This window comes from Falco punctatus (genome assembly GCF_963210335.1).
Source record: "Falco punctatus genome assembly, chromosome: 2".
Taxonomy (NCBI): domain Eukaryota; kingdom Metazoa; phylum Chordata; class Aves; order Falconiformes; family Falconidae; genus Falco; species Falco punctatus.
This window is the reverse complement of record NC_137581.1, coordinates 98,405,628-98,420,211: the sequence shown is the minus strand read 5'-3', so window position 1 is coordinate 98,420,211 and position 14,584 is coordinate 98,405,628. Positions and strand designations below refer to the sequence as shown.

General features: G+C 39.9%; 1 long non-coding RNA gene across 1 annotated transcript in view; it reads right to left on the bottom strand.

Annotated features, from left to right (window-relative positions):
* Positions 1-14,584, bottom strand: part of LOC308059782 — a 58,826-nt gene that overhangs the window by 30,898 nt on the left and 13,344 nt on the right. The window contains exon 2 of the long non-coding RNA XR_013926400.1: positions 1-14,484. This exon is cut by the window's left edge and continues 30,898 nt beyond it. This is a non-coding gene — a long non-coding RNA (uncharacterized lncRNA). The remainder of the gene's footprint in view (positions 14,485-14,584) is intronic.

Sequence of the window (14,584 nt, the reverse complement as noted above, 5' to 3'; positions counted from 1 at the left end):
ACACCGAGCTGAGTGGTGCAGTTGACACACTGGAGGTAAAGGATGCTGTCCAGAGGGAACTTGACAGCTTAAGGGGTGGGCCAGTGCTCAAGAGCAAAGTCCTCTACCATGGTTGGGACAACCCCCAATAACAGTACAGGCTGGGAAGAGAATGGTATGAGAGCAACCCTGAGGAGAAAACTTGAGAGAGCTAGTGGACAAAAAGCTCAACATGGCCTGGCAACATGTGCTTGAAGCCCAGAAAGCCAACTGAATCTTAGGATGCATCAAAAGAAGTGTGGCCATCAGGTCAAGGGAGTTGATTCCACCCCTCTGCTCCACTCTGGTGAGACCACACCTGGAGTACCGCATCCAGCTCTGGGGCCCCCAGCAAAAGAAAGACATGGACCTGTTAGAGTGGGTCCAGGGGAGGGCCATGAAGATGACCAGAAGGCTGGAACACCTCTCCTCTGAAGAAAGGCTGAGAGAGTTGGGGTTGTTCAACCAGAGGAAGAGAAGGCTCTGGGTAGACCTTATTGCAGCCTTTCAATACTTGAAGGGGCCTACAAGAAAGGTGAAGACAGACATTTTACCAGGACTCATAGTGACAGGGCAAGGGACAAGGGTTTAAAACTGAAAGAGGTAGATTTAGGAAGATATTAGAAGAAATTCTTTACTGTGAGGGTGGTGAGGCACTAGAACAGGTTACCTAGAGAAGTTGTGGATGCCCCATCCCTGGAAGTGTTCAAAGCCAGGTTGGATGGAGCTTTGAGAGACCTGGTCTAGTGGAAGGTGTCCCTGCCCATGATAGAGGGGTTGGAATTAGATGATCTTTAAGGACTTTTGCAACCCAAACCATTCTATGATTCTATGAAATGGGGGTGCTACCAGTGTTAGAGACACAGTGAAAGAACATTTTTCAAAAAAACAACACAAAACCCAGTACATGTTTAGTTTTGAGGGAAAAATCTAAAACAAATAAACCACGCCTCCCCCGAAAAACCTAAAATACAACCAAAAAGCCACTTACCTTTTACACTGTGTATCCACAGAACCCAGTAGTTCTTTATAGACCCATCATTTCCTAAATGAAAAAAAGTATAGAATCGATGCTAGGTGACATAAAGGGCTGAAGAAGAATAATATATAACTACAGAAAGGCTCTTGGGGAAAATGCGGAGAAGCTAAAGTTGAAGGGCATGCAGTCCCTGGTGGGTTGACCCTGGCTAGATGCCAGGTGCCTACCAAAGCCACTCTGTCACTCCCCTCCTCAGCTGGACAGGGGAGAGAAAACAGAATTAAGGCTCGTGGGTTGAGATAAGGAAGGGAGAGGTCATTCAGCAATTACTCTCATGGGCAAAACACACTCGACTTGGGGAAAATTAAATTTATTACCAATCAATTTGGAGTATGGTAATAACAAATAAAACCTAAACCTTAAAACACCTTCCCCTATCCTTTCCTTATTCCCAGGTTCAGCTTCACTCCCATTTTTTTTCTGCATCCTCCCCCATCAATGGCATAGGAAGACAGGGTGGAGGGTTGCAGTCAGTTCATCACATATTGTCTCTACAGCTCCTTCCTCCTGAGGGGGAGGCTCCTCACACTCTCTCTTTGCTCCAGCATGGGGTACCTCGCACAAGGACAGTCCTCGATAGTGTGAGTTCCTTCCATGGGATGCAGTCCTTCAGGAACACACTGCTGCAGCATGGGTCCCCCACAGGGGACACAACAAACCTGCTCCATCATGAAATCTTGTCTCCATGGATCCACAGGTCCTGCCAGGAGCCTGCTCCAGTGCAGGCTTCCCACAGTGTCCCAGACTCCAGGTATCTGCCTGCCCTGGTGTAGGGTCCTCCATGGGCTGCAGGTGGGTATCCGCTCCACCATTAACCTCCATGGGCTGAGTGGCACAGCCTGCCTCACCGTGGGCTTCACCATGGGCTGGGGGGGAATCTCTGCTCCAGCGCCTGGAGCCCCTCCTGCCCCTCCTGCACTGACCTGGGGGGCTGCAGGGCTGTTCCTCTCACGTATTCTCACTCCTCTCTCCAGCTGAAGTTGCCGTTGTGCAGGTGGCTTTTTCCCCCTTTTTAAGTATGATGTCCCAGAACAGCTATCATTGTTGCTGATGGACTCGGCCTTGGCCAGCGGTGGGTTTGTCTTGAAACCTGCTGGTGTTGACTCTGTTGGACACTGGGGAAGCTTCTAGCAGTTTGTCAAAGAAGCCGCTCCTGTAACCCCCTTTCTAGTAAAATTTTTCCATGAAACCCCAATACAAACCCCCAAAAGCTAAGATAACTAAAAGCAAAGATTGGTAGCAATGGATAATGAATATTCTCAAAGATTAGCCCTTTAAAGAGTAATCATTAATTACTGGACATGCTTAATTAAGAAAAATATCCTCTAGCAAATAAAAATTCCTTTCACTTTCATAATTGAAAGTCAAAACCACTTTGTCTATAAACAGCTATGTCTTCTGATTTTCTCAACTGAAAATTATGACCAAAACAACCATTATTTTGCTAAAAAGAAATGGAGCAATATAAGCAATTCAGTTTAATTTTCCTTTCATGTATTTTGGCATTGTCCATTTATTACATTAATGAGTAAGTATTTTTTTTTTAAATGTTAATAGTGTGAAATAACATTTTCTAAGACTCAGAGCCTGCTGAATATAATAAGGTAGGCAAATTACCAAAACAAACGCATCCAATATTAGAGAATGAGCATTTGTCACTTTATAAATAGTCACCAAGTCTTCATAAGGTTCTAAAACACATAAAGAAGGGTAAGAAGACCAAAGTGTGGATTTCCAAATAGAAATTGATACCCTCACTGCCGGAACAGGCAAACCTGAAAATTATTGATCTGTCATGGTTTAGCATACCAGGTTATTAAGAATATTCAGTCTTCCTCTGTCAGCTTAATCAAAAAGAGTTAATGATTCCTAATTCAGCAAACATGACGCTCAAAAGAGTGAGTTGCAGTCAGTCATAGAAACTTATTTCATCCTGTACGTATATATAAGCTCTATAAATACATGTAGATATGTCATGGTTTAACCCTGGTCAGCAACCAAGCCACTTGCTCACTCTCCCTCACGCAGGGGGACAGGAAGGAGGATCAGAAGGGAATGTAAAACTTGAGGGCTGAGATAAGAATGGTTTAATAGGTAAAGCAAAAGCCACGCATGCAAGCAAAGCAAAACAAGGAATTCATTCACCACTTCCCATGGGCAGGCAGATGTTCAGCCATCTCCAGGAAAGACAGGCTCCAGCACGTGTAACAGTGACTTGGAAAGACAAATGCCATAATGCCAGATGTCCCTCTCTTCCTTCTTCTGAGTTTATATACTCAGCATGACATCACATGATATGGATTATCCCTTTGGACGGTTTGGGTCACCTGTCCTGGCTGTGTCACCTCCCAGTTTCCTGTGCCCCTCCAGCCCTCTCACTGGCAGGGCCCAAGAAACTGAAAAGTCCTTGACTTAGTATGAACATCACCCAGCAACAACTAAAACCATCAGTGTCCTATCAACATTGTTCTTACACCAAATCCAAATCACAGCACTGCACCAGCTACTAAAAGGAAAACTAACTCTATCCCAGCTGAAACTAGGACAAGAAGTAAGACATTAATGAAGCAAATTAGCAATCCATTGTGGAGGAAGACATGGGTAAGGAGTACTTATGCAATTACAAGTCATACATCACAAGCCATAAGCCATATAAAAGTCCATGGGACCTGAAGTAGGACACTCAAGGTGCTGGGTGGTTTGGATAATGGCGCTAGAGAGCTACCATCTATCTTTGAAGTTTAGCAATCACAGCAATCAAGGGAGGTACTTGGCGACCTCTCCCTTCCAACCTACCTGATCTGTGATTTGGAGTTCAGGCATTCTTGGCCAAGGAATTTCAGTCTTCAGTCACTGGAAAGGAAAATAGAATAGAAATAGAAAATATTTTTTTTTAATGTGAGTTTTCTATTTCCATTTCCATTTTCGATTGGATGGGGTTCAAATATTTTCTAACCATCTCTATTGTACTGAAGGTTGTACTAAATAAGTTATGAATAAGGGTGGCAAGTCCCAGCAAATTTCTGTAAAAAGGCTTAAAGGAAAAAGTAGAAAAGCAAGTAGTCAATAAATCAACCCTTTGTCATGTTTTTAAGGATAATTTGTTTTGGGTGTGAAAAGATCTCTTGCAGAGCTGAATAAACAGCAAATATGGAAATGCTGGACCCAGCATGTAACTTGCCAACAGCTCTAAAATATATCAGGTTTGTTATGCCTTCTAAAGTTACAGAAAAGACACCTCTTGTGCAGGACTCACTTGCAAATTTGGGTGGTATGTCTATATATTTTTTTTTTTTTTCACTTAGATTCCTTTGAGAAATTTCTGATGACAATCATTGGTGGAAAAGCCTTTACTTTGTTTTTTTGGCATTCTCTCAAGGTGAAGAAAAAATGGTAGCATGCTGGAATATACATATGAAAACAATGGTAACATAGAAAATCAAAAACTCTGGTTATTTTTTTCTGAAGTGCTATTTCAGTTATACCTAGAGAGTCAGAAATGTGAAGCTTTTCAAATCCATGCTGTTAAAGCAGTCCACGCTTCATTGGGTCTTACCACACTTCCCTGAAGAAATAAGCTAAGAATAGTAAGAGTACTGCATAACATTTACATAGAAAGGATTATGTATGCTTACAAAGACAGTATTTGTCTTTGAGTAGCTGTTCTATGTACCCAAGTTTTACAATGAAAAATGTGTAGGCACTGAATCACAAAAGTTCAAATAGAATGTCATGGTACAGGGTTAAGTGACCATCTTTTTTCAAATAGTCTACATTATTTTATTATTGCTACAGAGATTAACTGCTCAAGCACCAAAATAAGCAGAAAGAAACCTTAATTGCTTTAAGAAATTAGGTTAAAAATGCAATCTTTAAAAGCAGTATTTTTGTCATAAGAATCCTCCAATTTGTGCTGGGGTTTTTGAATTATTTTTTGTTTGTTTGTTGGTTGGTTGATTGGTTTATTGTGGGTTTTTTTTTTTTTTTTCCATCTGTGATAGGCTAAATCTATCACTAAAGCAAAGCTTATAAGGCAAGATCTTACTTTTTTCAGTATGGTTCCTAGAAATGTTGAAAGACAATCCTAACATCCCATCTCTGAACCCAGGCAGCCAAAAATTTCCCTATTTGTCACAGCCTTTTGCTGAATGCATATTAGACTACTTTGTTTGGCTTAAACATCTTGATCCTAAATGTGCATTTAAAAGGAAAGTAAAACAAACCCCCAATATTAATTCTGAACAGTATCCAGCCACCACCTCTAGAGGCCTTATTTGGTACTACTTTTAGACACAAGCTATCCTGAGGTCTCCAACCCAAACATTAGGCTAACTTCCCACATTTAGGTGTTTGTGATTACAATATGCCTTCTGCATGTGTAAGACAGCGCCTATCCCAAGAATAGAAGCCCTATCAAAAGATATTAGTTTTGCTACGACTAGATACAGATTAAACCCAAGAAGTATACAACTGCACTGAAAAAAAATTGTCTTACATTTTTCAAGACTTTTAAATTTTTATCCCTTTAGTGAACTGTTTATTTTTCATGAGGCTAAAGTGTTAACCTGACTCTGCTTCCCTCACTTAAGCCTGGAAACTTTTGTGAGTGTTACAAAGTCGCTCACTTTGCCTGGTGACCTTGTCTTTTTTCTTTCTTCCTTCTTCCACATCATTGTCCTCTGTTTTGCCTGGTAAGCTTCTTATTAAAAACAAACGCTGTTTCTTTTTAACTTCCTGTCCTTTTTATGTGGCCAGGTGGTCAGCTTTAAAGCCACTAGAAGATGAAAATCCCACATCAAGATAAAGAACGTAGTTACTATTCACCTTGAATCCAAAAGACAAAAAAAGACCCAAACCAAACCAAAAAAACCCATCCCAACACCAACCAACCAAACATAAACAACATGAGTAGTCTGGTAAATTCTTCATCTTATTGTACTGTGAAGGAAAAAGTATCAAACCATAATGCCTCATGCTCAATATTTATTTTCTTTATGCATTTATGTTATCAATAACATTGCTACTAAGTAGCATATTTGGCTGTACCTCAAAATTTTGGAATTATAATAAAAGAAGCAAAATAAAAGGGCATATAGAAAAGCTTATTAAAATGTACATCAGGAGGTGTTTGAGGGTTTTGTGGGTGGATAAATCCACGAGCATTTCAGCCTCCTAATGCATATTCTTTATTGCTAGAATGGAAGATTAGCAGCCTACAGAGTGCACCATGAAAATTAAATCAATGTTTCTTTCTCTGACAGATTGTTTTGTGAGAGATTTTATTAACATTTTAATTACATTAATGGAATGAAATGTAAATATATTGTGAGCTTTACATACCTTTCGGTTCATAAGAAGTGAAGGAGTTTTACAGAGGTTATTTTCGAGACTGGAAAGGAGAGGAGCAATTCATTCCTTGAGATGGTGGATGAACAAATATTATAGAGAAGTCTACTGAAGGGAAGTCTACTAAATATAGTATTTTTATATATATTCTAATAAATATGTTCTCAAGCAGTAAAAAATGCATCCTTTGCCTACTTAAGGTTTTAAAATAAGAGAACCATAAGAAAAATTGTAGAGTTCATGGCAATAAAGAACATGAACACTAGAGAATACATAAATTATAATTAATAATTTAATATACTAATGCTTAAAACTCCTATAAAGTCATTTGAAAATATACACAAAAAATAATGATGGGATTCATTAACTCTGACATAGGAGGCTAAACATGATATATGTATGTTAATCGCTGTACACTCCCTTAAAAGTTAGTAGAAAGAAATTATCACTTCCAGGAAACCATTCTTCTCATCCTAAAACATGTGCATGCAATCATGGAGATTAAAGACAGTCCAAGGTGATATCCGATTTTTGGAAATCTAAAGAAAGAGAGAGGCACAGATTGGAGGGGAAAAAAAAAAGAAAAAAACCCACAAAATCTCATAAATCAGTTTTTAAAATATAGCTACATGAATTAAACAACCCAGTTTTCTCTGTTCTTCAGTACAACGATAATATTTGAAGATGCTTTCACTAATTTTATTGACACAGATATAAACCTCTCAAAAAAGTTGGTTTATCTTTCCTGTTCCAGATTCAAGATATCTATGTATTCACCTTGCTTCATTTCTGAAATAAATTCAGAAAGTACAGATAAATTATTGGATTTTGAATGCAGCTATAAGAGAGAAAGCTACTTTTGTAAAAAAAAATGATAACAGAGAACATAGGAATCTTGCCTGTATCTCAGTCAATCAAAAACTTGCACTCTAAGCCTTCCATTTTTATCCCGAAAAGGTAAGTACCTTGAAAAAAATCATAATTAAGCACAAGATCATTATTTATACTAATATACTTACAGTTATTAATATTACGCATATTATGGGAGTCAAGTCATCTCTGAACCTTTGCAGAAAGAACAGATTGAGGAGAAAATAGAGGCCCTTAAAAAGCACTCAAGTCTGTTTGATCTAGTAAATAAAATAGGACATAATGGGATAGGTATATGTTCTGATTTCCTGTTACTGTTCTTTGTAAAAACAGATGTCAGAATAGGAAATGTTAGAAGGAATTATATCTGTGGAATTCTGGTCTTGGAATCTGTGCCACAATGGAAACAAATAGGGCTTTGGACATGCTTCTCTGCTGCTATGGTAAGACTTCAGTAAGGAATAATTCATCAGATCACTCAAATTTTCATTTAGTGTTACTAGAGATAGTGAGGCCTTGAAGAGTCTACTAAACTATAATTCTCATTAAGAAACATTCATTGTTCCTCCTATAATTTACTTATATGAAATAGTTCTATGTTGCTATGATGCCCCTTAAACTTGACAGCTACCTGACTACCAGCATAATAAAATTATGTCAATGACCTTAACGTTTCCTTGCTTTGTTTGTTTAGTGTGTACCAATCCACTGCATCTTTGCTTTATAACAATATTCTAGTCTCTGAGACAAGTACTACTTTTACCTGTTGCATTTATGTAGCAACTAGCAAGAATAAATTATCATTTGAGAGCAAGTTTCCTTGACACTGTAGCAGTGCAAATTATTGTAATTTCATAATTCCTTATGAAACAATATAAAATTACTGGTAAACCGTCTGCCCTTCATTGCGTATGGATATTGAACAGATTCATGTCAGGAAAGGCTTAGACAGAGAATTCAAGGGATTTACTCAAAGAATGCAAGATTAGGATGTAATTGCTGCCAGAGCATTTGGCAAATGTGGCAAATTACTGATAGTTGGTCTGGAATAAACTTGAATGGTCCCTGGGCTCCTGCTTTGATTTTTTTATGGGTAGAAAATGAAATTAGTTCCTCCATAAAACCCCTAATATATAAGAGTAGAATAATGTTACAAAAATATTCTGGCTGCTGGGACTTCTGGAATAAATGAAGCTGCTTACCAACTTCAAAATATCTAAAATTACCGAAGGAAATTAAAAAAAAATAAATTTAGTAATGCATTTGAGCTTGTGAAATCAACTATGGTTGTTGTGGTTTAACCCCAGTAGGCAACTAAGCCCCACGCAACCGCTTGCTCACTCCCCACGCAATGGGATGGGGGACCTCATCAGAAGGGTTTAAGTGAGAAAATTCACAGGCTGAGATAAAGACAGTTTAATAGGTAAAACAAAAGGCATGCATGCAAGCAAAGCAAAGCAAAACAAGGAATTCATACGCTACTTCTCATCAGTGAGCAGGTGTTCAGTCATCTCCAGGAAAGCCGGGCTCCATCATGCATAATGGTTAGTTGGGAAGACAAATGCCATCACACCAAATGTCCCCCCACCTCCTTCTTCTTCCCCCAGCTTTACATGCTGAGCAAGACTTCCTATGGTATGGGATATTCCTTTGGTTAGTTGAGATCAGCTGTCCTGACTGTGCCCCCTCCCAGCTCCTTGTGCCCCCCCAGCCTGCTCACTGCTGGGGTGAGGGAAGGCCTTGGTGCTGTGGAAGTGCTGCTTGGCAACAACGAAAACATCCCTGTATTATCAGCACTGTTTCCAGCACAAATTCAAAACATAGCCCCACAGTAGCTGCTATGAAGAAAATGAACTTTATCCCAGCCAAAACTAGTACATGCTTAATGGTATTTGGAATATAATCTAATAAATCTTGTAACAGATTACTTCAGAAACACAAAAGGCTGAATGAATTCCTCTGAAGTGCTAGAATTAAAGGTCTTCACATTAATATTTTACATCAACTAAGTTTTTTGCTCTGACTCCTCCAAATGACTACTTTCAAAGACAGTCATAATAGACACAACCAATAATAAAGACACAACTATGGCCACATTGTCTGCTAAGGGATGGTGTAAGCAGCTGATCCGCCACCTGCCTGGTGCCTCTGCCCAGACCTGTGATATCCTGCTCACCGGCAGGTCCAGCATGGAGTTTGCTGTGATTGACACATGTGGACCCCTCCACACCTGATTTTGGGGAGATACAGACACTCATACCCTTCCCTTGCCAGCACAGAGACCTTTACTCGCCTTGCTCACCCCGGTCTGCTAACACCAGTGGCCCAGGTAGCCTGCACCCTTGCCTGATGTGGTATCTGATGCCAGATCCACTCTTGTCCCCCACAGTAGCTGGCCCCTTGTCCCTAGAGCGCTCACATCTGCAAGGGGCAGCAAGTGAGGAGGCACAGGAAGAGCTGCCACAGGATTTAAGGAGAAGATAGGTCAGGCAGGGAGGATCAGGCACAAAGCGGGGTCAGACAAGCGTGCTGACCGGCCATGGTCTGCACACAGCCGGACCCTCTTATATATATATAACTCTACCCGCCTGTTCTCCTCCCCACCCCCTTCCCCTATTTGCTCCCTCCCGAGTTTTGCGAAGTCCCACAGACAATCCCCTTGAATATCCCAAATCTCCATGCTCTTGTAAATAATGTAAATAACTAATGTCCCCCCTTCCTCCTCCTTTCTCCTAGCTTTTATAATTGAGCAGCCATCATATGGTATGGAATATCCCACTGGTTGCTTTGGGTCAGCTCTCCTGGCTATGTCCTATCCCAAGATCTTGCCTACCTCCAGCCTACTTGGGGAAGCGGGGGGGGGGGGGGGGGGGGGGGGGGCGGGGATAGCGGGAAGGGAAGGATGTTGGAGAGACAGCCTTGATGCTGTGCGAGCGCTGCTCAACAGTAACCAAAACACTGGTGTGTTATCAACATCTTTTTAGCTACCAAAACAAGCACAGCACTGTGAGGGCTGCTGTGCGGCTCAGCCAGACCTAATACAAAAATGCTTACATATATAGAAGCATATAGCAATCATAATAACAGAAAATACAGCTGGCATATATGCATCAGAGTAGTTTAGAAATAGGATGAGATATGAACGCTACCTCCTAATGTATAGAGTGACCTATAAACAAGAGAATACATTTTGCAGTCAAAATTATTAACTTTGTAATAATGCCTTTCTTTCCTCATGTGTGATGAAAACATTGTCTTGGGAATAACAATGTATATGGGAAATAGATCTTAGACAACAGAGTTACGGAAATTTTTCTGTTCTGAATAACCTGATAAATGAAAAATTGTGTTAGGCTAATAACATAGATGTCTTTTTCTTTCTGAGTTGCTGCCCTCTGATTTTAATTCAATTTCTTGTGAATATTTTGTATATTGAGCTGAAAAATCTTGTACATTACATTTTGCTCAGTACAGAGAAACATTTTCTTTTCTTTGCAGAGCTTCAGCTGTTGAAATTCATTATTTGAAACCCAAAGTTCCATAGGCTTTTTTGACTGATGCCTTCTACCCTGCTGCAGTTCCTTGAATATGTCTGCTACACTGTTTTTCACTATCTTTAATTTTCCAGACTTTCCTGCCTTTTGCATATCTGTCTTTTTGTTCTCTCTCTTCTACTGTTTTGCAATTTCACAGCTAACTCTCATTTTGTTATCATCTCCTGCATATATTCTTCCAGTCTCCATAGGTAACCATATTGTTAGCATAACCAGTTACCTCTATTTTTGTAATTTAACCAAAATAATACCGAAACAGGACTGAAAATTGAAATTATTTTATGATTTTTAGTATTTATTCCTCTTCTTTAATTAGCATCTTAAATACCACAATGCAAGCATTTATACTTGCAAAACAGGAATTTATGCTTTAAATTATTATTATTATTATTATTTTTTAGTGAAGCCTTATATTGTGTATGTAGTAATTATAATAACCAATGTAATACAGCTGGGAAGTCCTAGGGGTTGCCAACTATTATAAGGCTGGGGACAAAGGTAGAATCATCTGTCCCCGGCCAAATGTTGCATCTGTTGCAGTTCCACATCCCCAGGTCCAGCCAAGCAGTTGGGGCAAGCACAGTCTTAACACACACTCACACACACTGCAATAGCACAGCTTACCACAAAGTTAACACAGGCAGAGAACACCACCTTTACAGACATCTACATAAACAGAAACAGCACAGATGCTCTAGTCCTGTTCTTCCTCTCCAGATGCTCAGGACTAAAATCTACTCTAACACTCCAACACACACACACATGCACACATGCATGCGCACGTACACATTTCTCCAGGAGTCAGTCTTTGACATGCAGTCTATCTAGTACTTGGCCCTAGGTACCTCCTCTTCCAGTTACTGTCACCTGGATCTTGCTGTGGGTATTTCATGGTCCTACTTCAGCATCTGGTGCTCAGACCTCCTTTCCTACTTGCTGGCTTCTCCATCTTGAGGTTCGCGAATGTTAGTACACACTTGGAATACACAGGGCACCCACACAGAAGAGAGCTAGGACTAGGATTTGTAAAGCAAAAGGGACAGTCTGCACTGACCGGATGCAGGGCTCTCCCTCAAGTGAACTGACCAGTAGCTGTGTACACACATTTGATTCATTTTATGCTCTTTTCCCTGTGTTTCTAAACTTGTTCCTCTGTGACACACCTTTTTCCCTCTCTTTCCTTGCCTTTGGTCCTTCTCCTAAACATTCCATAATAAGATTCAGTCAATCCCCAAATGCATTTCCCTCCTGCATTCCATAAGAAATCCTATATCTCTTTAGGTGTTAACCCCATTCAGTCTGACATGGGTTCTGGGGAGATTTTTTGGTTGACTTCTTGGTGGGTTACTTACAAAGAGATAACAGTTTACCTTTGACTTAGAAGCAGCTAAGTCAGTGTGCCCTAATTTTCACTGATGAAGTTTTAGCTAATAAAGTTCTTAGGGTTCAACCACCTGTGGTTGCTTCTCTGATGCTCGCTAGGTCCCTGGTTTTAATTTGTTTAGTGTTTTGTCAGATCCCCTAAGCAAGGCATTTGATATTTTCAGGAGTTCTGAAGCATGTAAGTCTCCAGGATACTTTGAAGATGTTGGCCACTAAACTGAAGTATCAGGTGGTATTTTGAAGCTTACATAAAACTGTCTTCCACAGAATTGTTTCAGTATAGGCAGTGAAAGCAGAAGATAGCACTATAGCATCAGATTTTTTTTTTTTTTCTATGCATGCTTGAAATGGCAGATAGCACAATGCTTCTGTATTACTACCAAAGTACTGTAATGGACCAATCATTATTTCAACAATAAGCCTGTTGCTAATGGAGTTTCTGGCAGGCAGCAATATAAAACACCAACTGTTTTGTTTATTTAAAAGGGCATACTAACCAAGTTTCAAGAAGTGGAAAGTAAGGCTTGTGATGTCTGATAGCATTAATAAAATAACATGTTTTCCACTCTTTCTGCAGTCAAGAAATATCGTAGCAACATTTTAAAAGCTTGTGTTTACTTCAGGTTCTTCAGAGTGTGAGGACTTGAATACTCTCTAACAGCAAGTCTGGGGCAGAACACAGAAACTTGTACAAAAATTTTTTTTGGTCAATAACATGACAAATAATTTTAATCATCCTCCATACTCTTTCTCTTTTATTTTAAAATGAGCTTTCAGCCACATGCTAGAATTAATATTGATAGATTCCTAAAGTTTCCTTTGGTCTCAACTGTGCTGACAACTTTCTTCTCTGTCAGCCTAAATTAGCCCATGCCATTTCTACTTTTAACTGCCAGTTGTGCTTCCAGGGTTGCAGACATAGTGCAGTGATATACTTGGATTGATAACGGTCAGAACCTGAAAATCAAAAACATCAAGTTCAAAGTCTGAGGACAAAGCATAACCAAAACAAATATGTAAAGCATAAAGGGGGACTAAGAAAAAAAAAAAAAAAAAAAAAAAACACAAAATACTTAATTTTATTACCCACCTGACAAATATTCCCTATTGGAGAGTTCACTGACAGGAACACCCCCTCCACTTACAGGACTTACAGGAGCATGCATTTTACAAAAGAGTTTTCCTTAATTATAAGTGTAGAGATTTGCATGTCTGAATCTGAATTCTTTTCCTGAAGTCAGAAGTGAATTGTGACTAAAATATACACTGGTGCCACAGTTTTAATAAGGGGAGAAAAAAGAAGTTAAAATGTGTAAACAATTAAATCAGAACCAATAAAATATAAACAGCAATTATTAGCAATCTGGTAGTACACATGGCTCTTGTTTTACTGTTGGTTTTCTCCAAGGTGGCCTGTACTGGTTGTTATATCCCAAGTATACTCATTTATTAAAGCTTTCTTTTCACTTGTCATGCTTTAGCCCCAGCCAGCAACTAAGCCCCACGCAGCCACTTCCTCACTTCCACCCAGTGGGATAGGGGAGATAACCAGAGAAGTAAAATGCAAGAAAGCCCATGGGTTGAGATAACGACAGTTTAATAGGTAAAGCAAAAGCCGCGCATGCAAGCAAAGCAAAACAAGGAATTCCTTCATTACTGCCCATCTGTTGTGGATGGAGTAATGCACTTCACTTGTAAGAGTGAAGCAACAACATACATTATTGATATAAAAGAGTGACTTAACAAAGTTCTACAGTAAATGCAACAGCAGTTTAACAAGATTGGATGGCAGGGTACACTTGATTATTTACTGCATAGAAAACAGGGTCAAACAAAACTGTCAGGGAGACCCTCCCATTGAGTCATGAGGTTCAGAAAGGAAACTTGCTTTCTAAAGTCCTTCTCAGAAAGGAGTCTAGGTACAGCTGGACCCAATCCCAGTCCTAGACTTGGTCAATAGTTTATGTCAAAAGAATTATAAGTGGCCAGGTAATACTTAAATCACTTAGCTAAGATTTCAAAATTTAGCATGCTATTAATCATTTACCCAGGATGTGTTGCCTCAAGGAATCTCCCAACCTTGAGGAGTAACCTTGAGAGGTGTCCCTACTCAAGGGGAGATCCTGGCATGCAGTCCACTGCCATGCAGGAATGCTCAATGGGCTCTGGGCTGTCCACTATTTATAAACTAAAATGATTGCCTTATAGTCGTACTTGCATACTTGCAAGACATTTAGGTCACCTCTCCTCTCCTCTCCTCTCCTCTCCTCTCCTCTCCTCTCCTCTCCTCTCCTCTCCTCTCCTCTCCTCTCCTCTCCTCTCCTCTCCTCTCCTCTCCTCTCCTCTCCTCTCCTCTCCTCTCCTCTCCTCATTT